At 33.0% G+C, this 15848-nt stretch overlaps 1 protein-coding gene across 3 annotated transcripts in view; it reads right to left on the bottom strand.

The window, feature by feature from the left end:
* LOC115453818 (ecdysone receptor-like) overlaps positions 1 to 15848 on the bottom strand; it is a 279568-nt gene that overhangs the window by 137031 nt on the left and 126689 nt on the right. The gene's annotated exons all lie outside the window — the stretch shown is intronic.

The following is a 15848-nucleotide window of genomic DNA, read 5'->3' as shown; positions in this document are numbered from 1 at the left end:
AGTCAATTCCATTTAAATCTGCAGTTACTTAGTTTTGTATCAAGCTTACAAAATAATTAGTGTGTAGTTGTTATAGGGTAATTTTTGACTAACTTTAAAAATAAGGATGTTTTAAATTCGATGAGTGATTTTTCTGTTTGGGTTACCCGATGATTTTACAATTAATTCTTAAAATCATTACGTATTGTTTCTGAGATTTTATAGGTTACATTACCTAAATGCTATCCAGTAACACGACGTGGTTAAGTTTTCTTATGATTCACAAATACCCCGAAGCGGGCAGACGAGATCGCAGTTTTCCTCAATTTTTTTTTTCTTATTCGATAATTCCGATCGTGTTCCACGTTTTCTCGGCAAGAATAAAGGTTTTCGAACACACGTGTAGGTGCTAAGAGCGGGTTCTTGCAAATATGTGAATATTAGCGCGTTCCTAACTTAGCATCACGCTTTTTTCCCTTTTCCACAGTAGACCGAGGTTCATATTTCGCCATAGATTATGTTAGATTCCACGTAACAGAAGACAAGATTATCCCCCTTAGCTTATTTAGAAATAATGTCATAGTCAGCTGATACTAAGAAAAGAATAGGTTAGGTTTAAATAGTTTTTTTCCGTCTGTTCCATTTATGGTTTCCAGCTAAAAGTTTAAGATTATCCTAATCTTACAAAGCCATAAAATCCGACAGAAATTCAGTAACTTATCACACTAAGCCTTAATGAATTGGTAATAACAACAATATTAATATTCTTGCTTGTATCGTTGCAAACGGGTTTTGGAAGATATTTCGGCGCAGTGAATACAGAGCTGAGAGACTGGGTTTATCCCATCCGACGAACGTTTGTGTGATTCATAAATATTCTTTTTAGGTCTGTCGTGGAAGCCGAAGTCCGTTGTATTTCTCAATAACACTGATACGAGTTGTACCATCTTAGTGGTTACGTATTTATAATTACTGGTGGTCGACATCTGACCATTGAATTTAATATTTTTGTAACACATAGATATAATCTTTAATTATCCAAATCTCATACTCTACAATGATCTTAAAAAGGGATACTTCCCAAGTTTTTTATCACGTATTAACATACGGATAATTTATAGCAATTTCATGAAAATTATAAATGAAACAGCGTATTCGCACTCCCAGGTTCGAAAATAGTATTTTAAAAATGATTACTTATTTAAAATCAATATAATCTAATTTCGAAATTGTTTTAGACAAGGAAAATAATATATTTTTAAATATCGTAAACTGTTTTTATACTGCATTTACGGATTTTCCATTTGAATAAACAGATTAAAATAAAAAAGATCAAACCTATGTTAGTAAAACTAAAAATCCATTCCATTTTCTGATTAACGTCCCCCAATTACATTTTCCAATCACGTTTCTGCATCAAATGGGAAACCTATGAGTCCGTACCGGAGCGGGCTAAGGCTATGTCGCGGCCGGGTCACGACTCCCCTCCCCTGCACCGTCCCCCCGCACCGACGCTGCACTTGAACTGGCTTGCGTACTTTCAGTTTCTCCCGGGCGGGATGTCATGACCTACCCGAAGATTCCGGGACCCGGGATGCGATTTTTGATCTTGATGTTGATGGTACATTATGTGGAAAGGTTGTGGTGTGACTTGTGTCGGGTTTAATGAACTGATGTTATTTATATAGTGGACAAAATTACACATAGTACATAGCTTAGCTTATACCATTGACGTATATTTTATAGACACGAACGTCCATATAATTTGTTCAATAATGAACTTAAATGGCAATCAAAACGTCACTTTTATAATCTTTTCACTTGAATAACAAATAATTTTACTTATTTGACTAAAATTTTTATTCACATCCAGGTTTGCACTCAGACTCGCGTTTTTAAATTATGAGCGCCAGTCCGTACACAGCCACAAGCATATATATTAACACCATACTAAAACCAGTTTGGATGGATTACAGTTCAATTCAGTTGAACACAGTGAATGTTCGGAACGCTAAATCAAGTACGTAGTACATATATGTCGATGGCTTATACACTATACAGGTTTTGGTTTGCACACGAGTATGAAAAAATATCTCACAGACATGTATCCAAAGTTAAACTACCTCAGATTTTCGGTCTGCAACCCGCACCAATGCTGTTTACACAAACATTTCCTCTGACTGACGACTTGATCAAGTATGACGGTACTACGGGTTACTTCCGTAGTAGACTTCGCTAGTACAAGTATGCTGTTTGTTAAAACTTTTTTCCTTCATAAAGTAAATGAATATACATTATTCTTACTCCCACCGTTTTGGTTAAGGAATATCAATCGCGCATTTTATGTGTATTTATATTTGAGATTTTCAATAATTAAATAGCTTAATTCTTATGTAACTATCAAGTTCATACAAGTAATTTATGTTTGAAAATTGCTTCCAACGTCAAATAAATTACTCGTAGGGTTGCCATGTGGCACAAAATAATAATTTGTTTTGATTCATCGTTGGAGAATTAAAGAAGGTGGTATCGATATGTTTATTCTCATTATGAATTTGTTACAAAACATTTTTAATTATAACAATTACCTATCTGAGGATATTTATATTGTTAATGCTGAAAAGTATTCGCATGAATATGGATGGCGCACACAACATAATCAAAGTAGTTCGCAACCCTATACAAAGTTTGCAGGTACATATCATACGTAATAAAGAATATAAAAATATAATAAGAAATGAGATTTTAATAGACCAATTTGCAGACACATATTTTTTTGTTTTACACGTCGAGACGATTTGAAAAAACTTGTTTTCGTTTGATTCTGATTTGGATAATATGAATATAATCGACATTGGATTCGATCTAAAATCTAAATTCTGTCTGACTTTTTTCGAATATAAATCAACCAAGTACTTTGATGTTTCTGTGTCTAAATATTTACCTATTTTAAAATGTTATCTGTTCGAAATATAAAGCGACTGCCAGCGAATACATTCGTTCTCGTGAGAATTTCCATACAGATAAAGTGTATTATGAATTTAACTTTATAAATTTGAATAAAAAAATACAGTACCGATACTTTTGTACGTTTTTTCGGTGTAATGCCTTCTTAGTGATATGGTAAAGACGAAAGTTTGCGAAGATGTTTGGATATTTCTTGAACTGTTTGCTGAACGGGAACGAATTTCTGCACGCAAATAAACATTATTCTGGATTGAAAAATGCTAATTTTATCCCGGAAAGTACACAATCCGCCTTTTGCTCTTGTTTTAAGGGAGCGAAGTCGACATTTGCACCTTATTAATATTTCGACCAACTCTCTACTTCTGCTGCGGAAATCCAACATTACCGAATCGTATGAATAGATGCAAAGAAAGATGGCCACCTATCCGTAACTTGCAATTCTTCTTACCCTAATACATAACACATTTATGGAAATTGTTTTATAATACACAGAACTCCTAGTCATTGTATTCACCAAACAAGAGAAAACAAAAGATTTACCATAACAATGGCTTATAAAACATGATATGATCCTGATATTTTCTCTCATATTATTACCACGTCAGAAAGGTATCGCCTGTCTGTACTCTATTAGTCAATCTATGACAATACACGTGTCACGAAAAATATTCATCATAATAGCGTAACAAAGGATAATTGGGATGAATGAATATCTCCTCAATACTTTTTGATAAAAGCTTTAAATAGACTTCTTAGCCAAGGCACTGGAGATTGGTGCAACGGTATATCTATTTGGTAATGTATAATCCCATATGGATTAACAGATCGTCTACTTTTAAAATTATTTGTTAGTGAAAAGGATTTTTATTTAGCCATTAACGCGTGCAAAACGAACAAAAGTTACTATTAAAAAGTAAGTTATCTCGATTTCATTCAAAATAAAATCAAGTAGGTCACGAAAAAAAGTCACCTTGTCTAGTGTTTAGTTTGCGTTTAGTTATTTTATCGTATTGAGATATAGTAAATATTCGTGGGAAAACGTCTCGTGTCTTATTTCAACAAATTACCATCATAACTCGGACAAGTAAAGCATGAATAATTTTAACAGTCTTAAAGGATGCTCGATTTGAATTAGGTTTTAGGTATTTGACAAGTTAGCCATTTGTTTTAAAAATATAATAATATTTAATTTAATGCTCATCAATTAAATTAAGTCTTACATTTTTTAATTCGGTCAAATAGTAAAAAAAAAGCTTAAAAATAATATACATTCCCATGTAGATAAGTTAGCTAACGAGTATATTTAAACCAATATCAATAATTGTGGTGTTAGTTTATAATAACTGATTATCTTTCTAGAATTACTGAGTTCCCTTCTACGGTAATAAATTATCACAAAGAAGTCTTCATACTATAATTCAATACGTATTATCGGTATAAACCGGAGATTATTATAGAGAAAACGTTGTAGGACCGGTTACTTTGTTGTTTCCTTAATTAAGATTTATAACTTAATTAACATAAATATAAAACTTTGCAAGAAATAAGAAATGAACTGAGAATAACCTAAAAACATTTATTGAAATGGCTAATTACAAAGTTAATTTTAATTTATGTTTGAAATTAGAAAAATCCAGATTCCATAATATAAGGGTACAGACTAAGCAAACGAACGCGAATGAATGGTTTGCCGAGACCCGATAGAAAACGAATGTTCGCTCGCTTTCAGTAAATCGTTCACACCCGCTCGTTCGCTTTCGTTCACTCTCGTTCGCTTGGTCTGTAGTCTGTACCCGGCATTACGTTCAGGCACATCAATCTCAATTACGTGACGACTTAAGCTTCATAATCGTGGTCACACGGCTTGGACATATGCATGAGAGCCTAGCAGATTTAATTGCAGTTCAGGGATATTCTATGCCTAACTTAAAGTTGCCGACATCTCCATTACGTTTTAATACATACTGATAAGTTGTAGCAAGTGTAGTGTATCCTGTTGGTTTTGGTTTCCTGGTAAATCTTACTTCTTACCTTACTTATATTAAAATGCGAATGATTGGAAATTGTTGGGATGTTCAAATCATACGCAGTAATCGTTGAACGGATTTGGATGAAATTTGACACATGGATATATGATGTCCTGAATTATGATATGATCTCGGTAATATGCATCCGTCAACAATATTTCCATTGTTGATCTGTATTTTAATGAGATAGAGCTGGTGTCGTACAGATGGCGCTAGAATTGCTACAGTGATTTGACTTTTTTAGCCGAAAAGGCTTTTTTTTTATTGCTATATATGACGAGACGAGCTTGCCGTTCGCCTGATGGTAAGCGATACGACCGCCCATAAACAGTAAAAATACCATCCAACACCTTGTAATAAAAGTATTGTTTGGTATTCCACTGCGCTCGCCATCTTAAGACATGAGATGTTAAGTCTTATTACGTGCAGTAGTTACACTGGCTAGAATGTCCTTCAAACTGGAACACAACGGTGACATGACGGCGAAATAGACATTGCGGCGGTACCTAACCAGGCAGACTCTCACATATGATAGAACTGCCACCAGGCTCTTCACGCGAACACAACACGTAGTATTGAAGATTATCGCCACGTGTGTTACAAATGTGAACGAGGTAACGTATGATTGTCATGAACAAAAAATGTTATTGCCACAAGCGTGTTATTGGGTACAGTGCCCTGATTGATTTAAATTACCGCGGCGACAGTGATTGACGGACTCGCTGAAACCCTGCCTTGCGGACGGGCATTTTGTGAAGCTCCAACATTTATTTATATTTTTTGCTGTAATGTGTTCGGCTGTAAATTCTATTTAAAGGAATTCTTTGTGATATTGAGTTTTTTAAGTGTAGTTTGATTAAACTGAGGTATGATGAGGTTGATGTGACGACTGATGGAAAAAGCGCCAGTTAGGTTTTAATAATTGTATTGAAATGATTAACGTGTTTGGTTAGTTACAGTCTGATGACTCTTTCGGTCATTATGAGCTCTTAATTTGTTTATTACGTCCAGCCTTGAGTTTAAAAATATATTCAGGGCTATTTGCACAAAACGGATTAAATTATTATTTATTTATTTATTTAAACACTTTATTGTACATCAACACCGTAGGGAAAAATAAATATACAACAGAGATGATGAAACAACAGGAAGTACAAATGGCGGTCTTATCGCTATCGGCGATTTCTTCCAGACAACCTTTAAAATTATTAATTATAATACTATCTTTTTACTTCACGGCAAGTACTGAAGAGTAAATTAGCTCTTAGAATAAGATCCAATAGGGAAATGGAATTTTAATACTAGTATTTTCTGTTTGCTATTTAAATATCCATATTTCATTTGGAACTGTAAACATTATGGATGCAATTTGTACACAGTATGCTCGGGTCCAGATCACCAGAATGCATTAAAACTTTTTCGATTGTAAAAGCCAACTCTATATTCAGCAGAAAATACATTTTACTTGTTTTGTATTGACACGCTCTCTGTTCTAGTGAAACTATTGTTTGTGGACAACAAAGGCCTTTTCATATAATATTTTTTTTCTCTAGGTATTTAAATGAAATCGAAAGGATCTCATTGGTAATAGTACACACACGTACATCTTCATTGGTCGACGCAATTTGAATTTAGAACGTTTTAATTACCGAATCTAACCGATTTTGAGTACTTTCCGTTTTGCGCAATACGCGAAGAACAAACAAAAAAGAGTAATAAATCAATTCGCTTTTTATAACAAAAAAATATACGAGTTTTACTTCATATTTATACGTGGAACTGTTATTTAAGTGCCGAATCGAATGAACCGTTGTAAAACTGAATATTTCATCACATCAAAATTCACTTTACTCGTACATGGGCTTCCAACGGTACACGACGCATTTTAAGTTAAAAACTTTGTTTTGACGGTCACTGACGCACTTTATTGTATGCAGTGTATCTATTATTTAAAATGTTCATTAAACAGACCCAAAGGTCTGTTGAAGTTTGACATAACAAAAAAATAATATTTTTTGCTTAAACGGAGTTGCCAGATCAAATCATAAACTTTACGAACGATGTTTACAAAATGGAAATGAAAAGCAAACGTCAGACACAAACATTTTCAAGTACCTACCTAGTGAAAATGAGTAATAGAGAAAAGTTATAAATACATCAGTAAAATGATACTTATCAAAATACTTAACAAATATAATACGTGCATCAAAGTTTTCCCGAAGTTTTTGGGGAAAATGAGGAGTTTTAAAACCGTGCAACACCCAACTCGGCGTAGACAGACAGAAGTGCACCTGGATGCATTTATAAATTGTAATTTAGTGAATCAAAATGCTTTATTGAATTCATTAAGGACTCGAGAAGGGATAAAAATGTTTTTGGTTCATGTTCATGACTTATTTAATATTTATTCCATTCAGAGCGACATCCGGCAGCACAAACAATACCAATATGCACATATTTCATTTACACAGATACAAAAGAGGTTTGCGTCAACATGTTTCAATGAAAATAGTTGGTTTTAAATGCACAATTTTGTGTAACAATAGCCCTGTTTGTCACTGTTCATAATACTTAAATATTTGATATATAAATAAAATATGAAGTCCCGCAGTTTACAATAAATCCAAATTATATTTTCCAAAAACAAGTGAATTCATTATGTTTTCAATTAATACATTGGTGTAATTTATTAATTCAAAATAAATAAATATAGTGTCCTTAGAACATGGTAAAAAACACGACACGACACTGTATAGCCTTATTGGGATTGGTTGAGAGATAATCACGTGACTGACGCATTGGTCTTTCGACCAATCACAAACATTAAAATTAAACGTCATCGACTTATGAGTCGCGTTTTTTGAAACATTCTAAGCTGTACACTTAAAACCGAATGCGAATACAAGTATGTGAGCACTTTCGCTTAACTACTTCATGGAACAACTAGGTCTGCGAAATCAAATGTTAATTAACGAGGCTCGTGGCGCCTTCGTTTGTCGCCGATTTCTCCATTGACGTAGTGTTAAGGTTGCCAACTTTTTATATCACTTTTGCATTGTATTTTTGTATCATAAGTAAATATAAATTGGAATTGAAATTGTTCATTGAAAAAATTGTTACAGAGACTTAATTCTACTTAGAATAAATTCATATATTTATATTAATTTATTTTGACTTAACAGTAACGATGAGATAATACTATAATTTCCAGGGGTACCCTAATTGGTCATAGCCAGTATCTTGGTTTACCAGCGACAAAGTTAAACTTAACTTAGTCTGAGGGACCAATATTATAAAATTAAATTTGAATAAACATATTGTAGTTACTTAAAATCGATTATTTAATATTATATCTGCAGCCTGTTGCTGGTTCATATTTTCTTAGACTTTATTATATTTAATACCAGGTGTGATGAAGAGAAAAAGTATGTACTTCAACAATTTATTTCTAAACTAATTTTATACTGCTATAAATAGTACTATAAACGTACTGTCTGAGAACTGAGAACGTCGCTGCGCGGACCAAGGGTCTGTGCAAACTTGTAGCCAAAGCAATAAGTACAAACTTGACAAACTTAACTCTGCAATCCGATCCCTAGACAAGGTTATTGCACCAAATGCAAATAATAAGTTTGTGACCATGAAGGCTGCAAAGTCTTCGAAACGTCGGAGAAAAATAAAAAACAAAAAACCGCGATAGAATCCGGAAAATTAGTTTAATTTCAATGTCTAACATTCGCGTAAACATAAGAAATCATTAATAAGTTCGTTATAGTAATTTCGCTTATATTGTTCTAGCTCAATTTCATAATTCTAAATCAACTATGCGGCATAAACGTTCATGTCCTTTAGTCGCGTAAAATAAAGTTAAATTTTTCATACCTGAAAGGACCCTACACCGGAGTATTTAATATTAATTTAAACTTTATAACTACGCGTTCCTACGAATAAGGATCTCGACAGACTGACAACAAATTGCTCCTATAAGATTCCTTTAGAGCTACGGAACCCTAAAAATAAATAAAAAGCAACTGCATCAATAAATCATAAAAATCCTTTCTCTAAAATAAGATACGCATGTTCAATTTGTTTTCGAAAGTGTTGATGATTATCATATTGTGTTGGTTACACAATAGTAAAGAACTACGCCAATGGTAGCCTAATTGACGAACAGAAATATTTGATGAATTACAATCAATCATATTCAAACAAAAGATGAATAATACAATTAGTGGACCAGTTTGCAGCGTGATAGGAATAGCTTTCTATGACTATAATAAATAGATATATAAATAAAGACAAGCAAATTGTGTTATAAATAATAAAAATATCTTATATAACATTGCAAAATTGTGATTGCTGTTTTTATAGATAAATCAAATGATGTATAGATCTATAAATGAAAATATACCTTGCTATTATAGTAGCTTGTATTGCTATTTAAGGTAATCAATTGAGGTAATTATTAATACTGAAACGGGAATAGTTATTTCTAAAATTAAATATGAAATGATAAAAATCATGCATTGGATAATTCTAAATGTTATTTATTTTAATTTACATATTATTCAATTAAAAATTGACTGTTATAACTCTAAATAAATAATTACACGCGTCAATATAAAAATATAAATATTATTATCAAATTATATCTAGGTGTTATCAGACAATACTCCGTAGGTGGCCTATATGACGTTATTTGTGTAACCAATATTCGAGGACGTTACTGTAATCATAATTTGATGTGGGTGTAGAAGAAAGGTAATATAGAGATGATTTTAGACAGTTTTTAATTAGGATTTTAGAACAAATGCAAGTTAATGTGATTTTATTTTTATTTTAATAGACGCAATATACTTTGTTTAAACTTTTCTGCCTTTTTTTTTATTAGTCGAAAACAACACGGTTTTACTCACGTTAAAAAATAGTCGGAAGTCCTTTTTTTGTCTATACTATGGTGATCTGTCTGAAATTGTTTGGAGTGAAAACCGCTGGTTTAGTTATTAGTTATTTGTTATTTTTTTTATAATGTTCCACATCTTATTTCTGAGTGTGCAATAAATTATTATTAATAAGTTAATATTATATTTTAGATGTATTACCCACAACACACGATGCAGCCCTAAGCTTGCATTCCATATGGCGCGTCGTCTACAGCGGCTCGCATTTTCTTCCTGATCTATGCGCAGGCGCAACTATCCCGGGAATGCATTACTGTACACAATATATTGTTCAGATAACGCTCAGATGTGTGAGAACGTGACCAGGATAACTAAAAAAGATACCATTATCTCGCTGATTTAATGGGAAATTCCGAAGTATACGAGAAAGGGATTTCCAAATTATTATATTGTCGGGGATAGTAAAATACCGCGCAACAAGCATTGGAAATTTGCATAGCTTGTGATATAGGGGCCCTATGTCAAATAATGTTAGGGGCCCTTTAGGGCAGTGCGAACTTTTGGCTCCCCGCTCAGTTCAATGTAGGTATGTGTCAAGAGGAGACCCTGAACTTCGGGTGTCCTATATAATTGTTACGGTTGATACGACAGTAGCTACGTCCCTGTCAGGTGAATGCTGCGGGAGTGCCGTAAAAACCCTAAGTGAGATTGATACCATAACAAATTTTTTATTCATAATTCTTAACCACATTTTACACTTACGCGGTATTACCAACGCAAGTTAGCTAGACATCATACTGCATGTAATATTGATGTGGGATGACGTCACTAAGTACATCGACAATGGTGCTAGTACTAACAGTAATTCGTGCAAGAACCATAGAATTTGCCGGGTAGAGCGTAGCTATGTGTTTATCGTCACAGGTAGTAAGATAAGGTATATTTATACCACATTATATTCCTGCCCTTATCTCATTATTGTGGGGTTGACCCAACGTTCCACAGTTTCATGTCGGTTTGGATAACTGTATACCATCTACCTATGATATCCTCTAAACTCTGACAGTCTGTACTAACTACAAACCAAGGAAAAGTAAGTCGAGATAGAACCATGATCTGGGAATCCACCTAAAGCCGACTCCCGGTAAATAATAGGTAAATATTAAACAACGAGGGGATTTTGCTATGGATTTTATTTTTATTTATCAGACAGCTGAATCTAGATATTGGCTACAATGGCACTGTGACATTTACTATCGGTCATTATGCAAAATGTAGGTAAAGATATGAAATATCATAATCCAATAAAAGAGAACCTTCACCTCGTTTGTTTAATGTCGGAATTAAATTGAATGGTGATATTAGATATTACTGCTTGTGGTTCGACCGTAAGTTATGTTGCTTGCTTTGCTGCGACTAGTAAACAATATGTACCAAATATCCATCACGATGCTCCTTCATAAATGAAAGAAGTATAAATCATTTTCGCATTTTAATATAACTAAAGAAAGAAGTGCTTTGATAGCGTAATTGTATTGCGTGGTACACCTCTCTGAGTCCTGGGTTCGAATCACGGATCGGGAAATAATATATTGGGCATTGCTACTCAGTATCAATCCGCTGTCTGGATATGTGCCCTTCATGGCGACAGGCTCGCCCCTATCACGTCATAGTTCACAAATAGCGAAAAGTGAGTGCTCTGGTTGCACCTTTGCTAACCTTTCGCTGATAAAGGCGGGTAACTTAGCAAAACACATTCCAATTTCTTATACATAAACTATTTCACATAATCTTTTTATTTATTTATTCATACTCTTTATTGTACCAAACATAAAAACAATACCAATAAGAAAAGAGAGACAAAAGGCACATGTACAAATGGCGATGTTTACGCTCTAGGCAATGTCTTCCAGACAACCATGGAATGGATTTAAAACAAGAAAGAGAAAGAGAGGGTAGTGCAATGGATTAAATTATTTAATAAAAATTAATAATCAATAAAAAAATCCTTCACAGTGTAAAGTGCATAAAGCGCAGGATAATTATGTAATATTACATAACGTGCTATCAGTTGGCTGATGTTCACTAATTTTAACCTACATACGTTAGCGTGGTTGCGCGGAAGTACGTAGGCTGCGCGTCGGCGCTCGGCGCGGCTCGCGATAACACTATCTTACTGGGTTAACAACCTATTGCCGGCTATTGGAAATATCACTGTAATCACGTTTGGTTATCGCGCACTGCTTACATCTTGTCTTCGGTGGTAATCTTCGAGTGTTTTCCACGTTTATTGAGTGCTTAAAAAATGTGTCTAAACATAGACGATTTCTAGAATTCTCTTTGTTTTGTCTGGTATTGAATATACAAACTGGCACATATTTAACGATGAGAAAATTCTTATCGCTTTTTTAGTAAAATGTTAAGATCCTAAACCATGCAAATGGCCCGGAGTATTTACTGCGCAAAATTACGGACGAGAATATACAGAATTACAATTTACTGCAATAAAAAATATATTTTATTTTTTTTTAATTTTACTGTAACAAAATTTTCCTTATCAAATTGTTTAATGGTGTTGGTAGAGAATTAAAGTGATGTGTTCTTTAGGAGGAGATGTACGAAATCAACAATTTTAGTGTCGTTTTCATAATAAAATTAATGAAAACACATGAAACAACCGCGATAAAATCCGATAAATAGTTTAATTTTAGTGTCTAACATTCGTTTAATCATTATTTCAAATTTTATTTTTATTTTATCTTGTATCTGGTTAAACCAGAAATTCATAAGCTTTTGTTTTATAACATAATTTATACAAAACTTTTGACTATAATAATCGTCACCTCTTAATATTTAGCAGAGTTCTACGGTTATAAATGCTCAATGTCTGGTATTATAATATTTGATGTGTTGTTACTAAACCAACGCAAATCGATGTCAACTAAGTGCACGTCGAGATTACATACAAATAATTTACATGACTAAACCAATAAACTGACGACTTAATGTTGCTGCGAGGCGTTTAATATCTTGCAAAACATTTGTTCATGTCACATTCATTTCTTTAATTGCAGGGGACATATTAATTATTCACAAAATGTGTGTCGACACGTATTTTGATGATAGATACGACTTTTACAAATGACAACTACGAATTGTGCTGTAAGTTGTAAAAATAAGTATATAAGTGGGAAGTTTATGTAGATACATATTAATTACTAGCATTTGCTTGCTGCTTCGTTCGCGTGAAATAATTTATGCACTATATATTTTTTTGGGATTAAAAGTAGCCTATATCCCTTCCAGGGGTTCTCTTCTATTTCCATACAAAATATCATCAAAATACATTCAATAGTTTTTGAGTTTATCGCGTCCAGACAAACAGACATGGCGGGGGGACTTTGTTATATAAGGACTGTGTAATAACTAAATAATAATACTTTTAAGACAATGTCAAGTTTATGAATTATGATCATGTTCGTACAACTAAATATGTGATTGAGATTTCTTAAATGGCATTTTTTTAAATGTATCCATAATGAATATATAAAGCGGCACCTATTTTACAAGTTACAACTGACTAATTCTTTCCTGGTAATTAATTCTACGCTAGGTGAAGAGCTTCGAACAAATATTTTAGTTTCCTCGTAGGTAAGATTACTGAAAATCCCATAGAGCTATGTAAAACATTTAAATTGAATTCTGCATACAGACCCGTTTGTGAGGCCATAGAACTGGTACTCAAGTATAAGTGCCGGAGTTATTAATATCTCCTTTTAGAAATACGTTAATAATACATTTACGCTACATTTCAACTTTCTCGTTAGGCGAGCCAACAAAACAGATAATTTATGCTTTGAAATACTCGAAGCAATTTGCACAGAAACGAAAGGATATCCGCCCACACTGCCTCCCGTGTATAAATTACGCGCTCATGAGCATTTACTGGGTATAAAAATATGTTTCCAGTAATATAATATATTTTATGAATCTGTATCTGCTTTTGTGATATGTTGCTGGAGGTTGATGAGATTTTTTTGTAGTGAAATAGAATTTTACTGTTAAAGCCTAAGTATAATGCTTTGTAATTTTTCTGTATATAGTTAAAATATACAAAACATAAATACAAAATTTATTCATTATAGTGACATTTTCAGTTTTAAAGATATACCTAACTAAAATAAGTGCGAATTTATATTCGCACTTCGTACTGTTTCTGCTTCAGAAATTCCGCATTATATTTTATCTTTGTGGTTGATTTATAAGGCCATATATTTAATTCGAAAATTTCTTAAACTACCCACAAGATTTCGATATTAGTTAATATAATATTTTAAGGAAATACATATTATTCCTATTTAAATTGGTCGGTATATCTAATATTTGTGTGTCTTCTAAGGGCCGGTGCATATATGACGGAGCATAGCGCAGAGAATTGTTTACCTTCAAACGATTATCGTTATTGTCTTAATTGAAATAATATCCAAAATCCATTAACAACGATAAATTGCATTCCATTTTTGTGTTAATTGATTTTGAATATTATTTCAATGCTGACAATGTCGATAATAGGTTGACAGTAAAAAATGCTCCACCTCCGCTCGACCATAGCCATGTGTCTGTCATAGAAAGCGTCACACTGTCTCATCGGCTGGTAAAGCGGCTTTAAACGATATACTTATATAACGACTATGGCATTAAGTATTTATATAAGTCATAATAACGAAGTGCTATCTAGGTTCTTGCCTTTAGTAAATTCACTTATAAACATGGACTTAGGCCGAAACCTTCTTAGGTTTCGAGAAGGCCAGTGTCCCAAAGCAAGTTACCATACAATTTAGGCCTGATATTATTTATACTTAAAATAATAGGGTAATGGTATAATAATAGTAAAAGTTATACGAAAATCGATTGTACACTTATAAATTAGGTAACTTTTAATATAATTTGTATCAAACGTCCTGCAAGAATATGGCATATCATAGGGCTATCGTTTTCCAGTGAAACATATTGGAATTCACGATAACCTACTTCCAAACCAAGTGACCTAGTAAATAGGGAACTGTTCAACAACGCGAGACAAGACAATCTAGAAACTTATGTTTGATAGTTGATATGTTGTAGATTATTATTGTTTTATACAATTAATATTCAGTTAATTTAATATCAAACGATGAAAGCAATATTAAAAAAGAAAACTAACTTATGGTGGTACCTAGATAAAGAGCAATAACAATGGGTTACAGGCAATATTTTCAATATTATGACAAACTATACTTCACACATTCACAAAATACATGTAGAGAATTTCTCAGTTTTGAAGGTTCCCTCACGATGTTTTCCTTCACCGTTAATGCAAGCAATAATTTACAAATACACACATAATTTTCGAAAAGTCAGAGGTGTGTGCACTTGGGATTTGAACCTGCGGACATTGGTCTTGACAGTATGTTCCACAACCAACTAGGCTATCGCCGCTATGATTATACAATTTAATAAATAGTATATTTCATAATGAATCTATGCTAGCACAATTACGATTATATTATTTGATAAATAATGTTTTTCATAATTAATCAATGCTTATACAATTACTACAATTTATTCGCAATGTAAATACTACAGATCATTATCTTTTTGGACAGAGTTCATTGTCAACATATTATTAGGCACGTCTCATATAACACGAGCTATTTCGTTACGTCCAAATGACGTCGGTGTTTGTTATTATGTATTGTAATCTTATTTTATTACAACATTGCCATATCTTTGTGTTAATAGAAACTATTTGTTACTAGGTTATTGAACGCCAAATATTTTTGGTTTAACTATTTATGCTCGTTTTTAAATTGTCGACATCTAACCTTTATACATTTTCTATTTATCTTATTATTAAGGCGATACCTCAAGGTCCATTTTCATACATTTTGTTTCGCCTTTAATCTGGGTAACTAAACAAGTATTGGCAAGTAAA

This window comes from Manduca sexta, chromosome 17, assembly GCF_014839805.1.
Source record: "Manduca sexta isolate Smith_Timp_Sample1 chromosome 17, JHU_Msex_v1.0, whole genome shotgun sequence".
NCBI classification, from domain to species: Eukaryota; Metazoa; Arthropoda; class Insecta; order Lepidoptera; family Sphingidae; genus Manduca; species Manduca sexta.
Note: the sequence above shows the minus strand (reverse complement) of the source record. Positions and strands in the feature narration are given on the sequence as shown.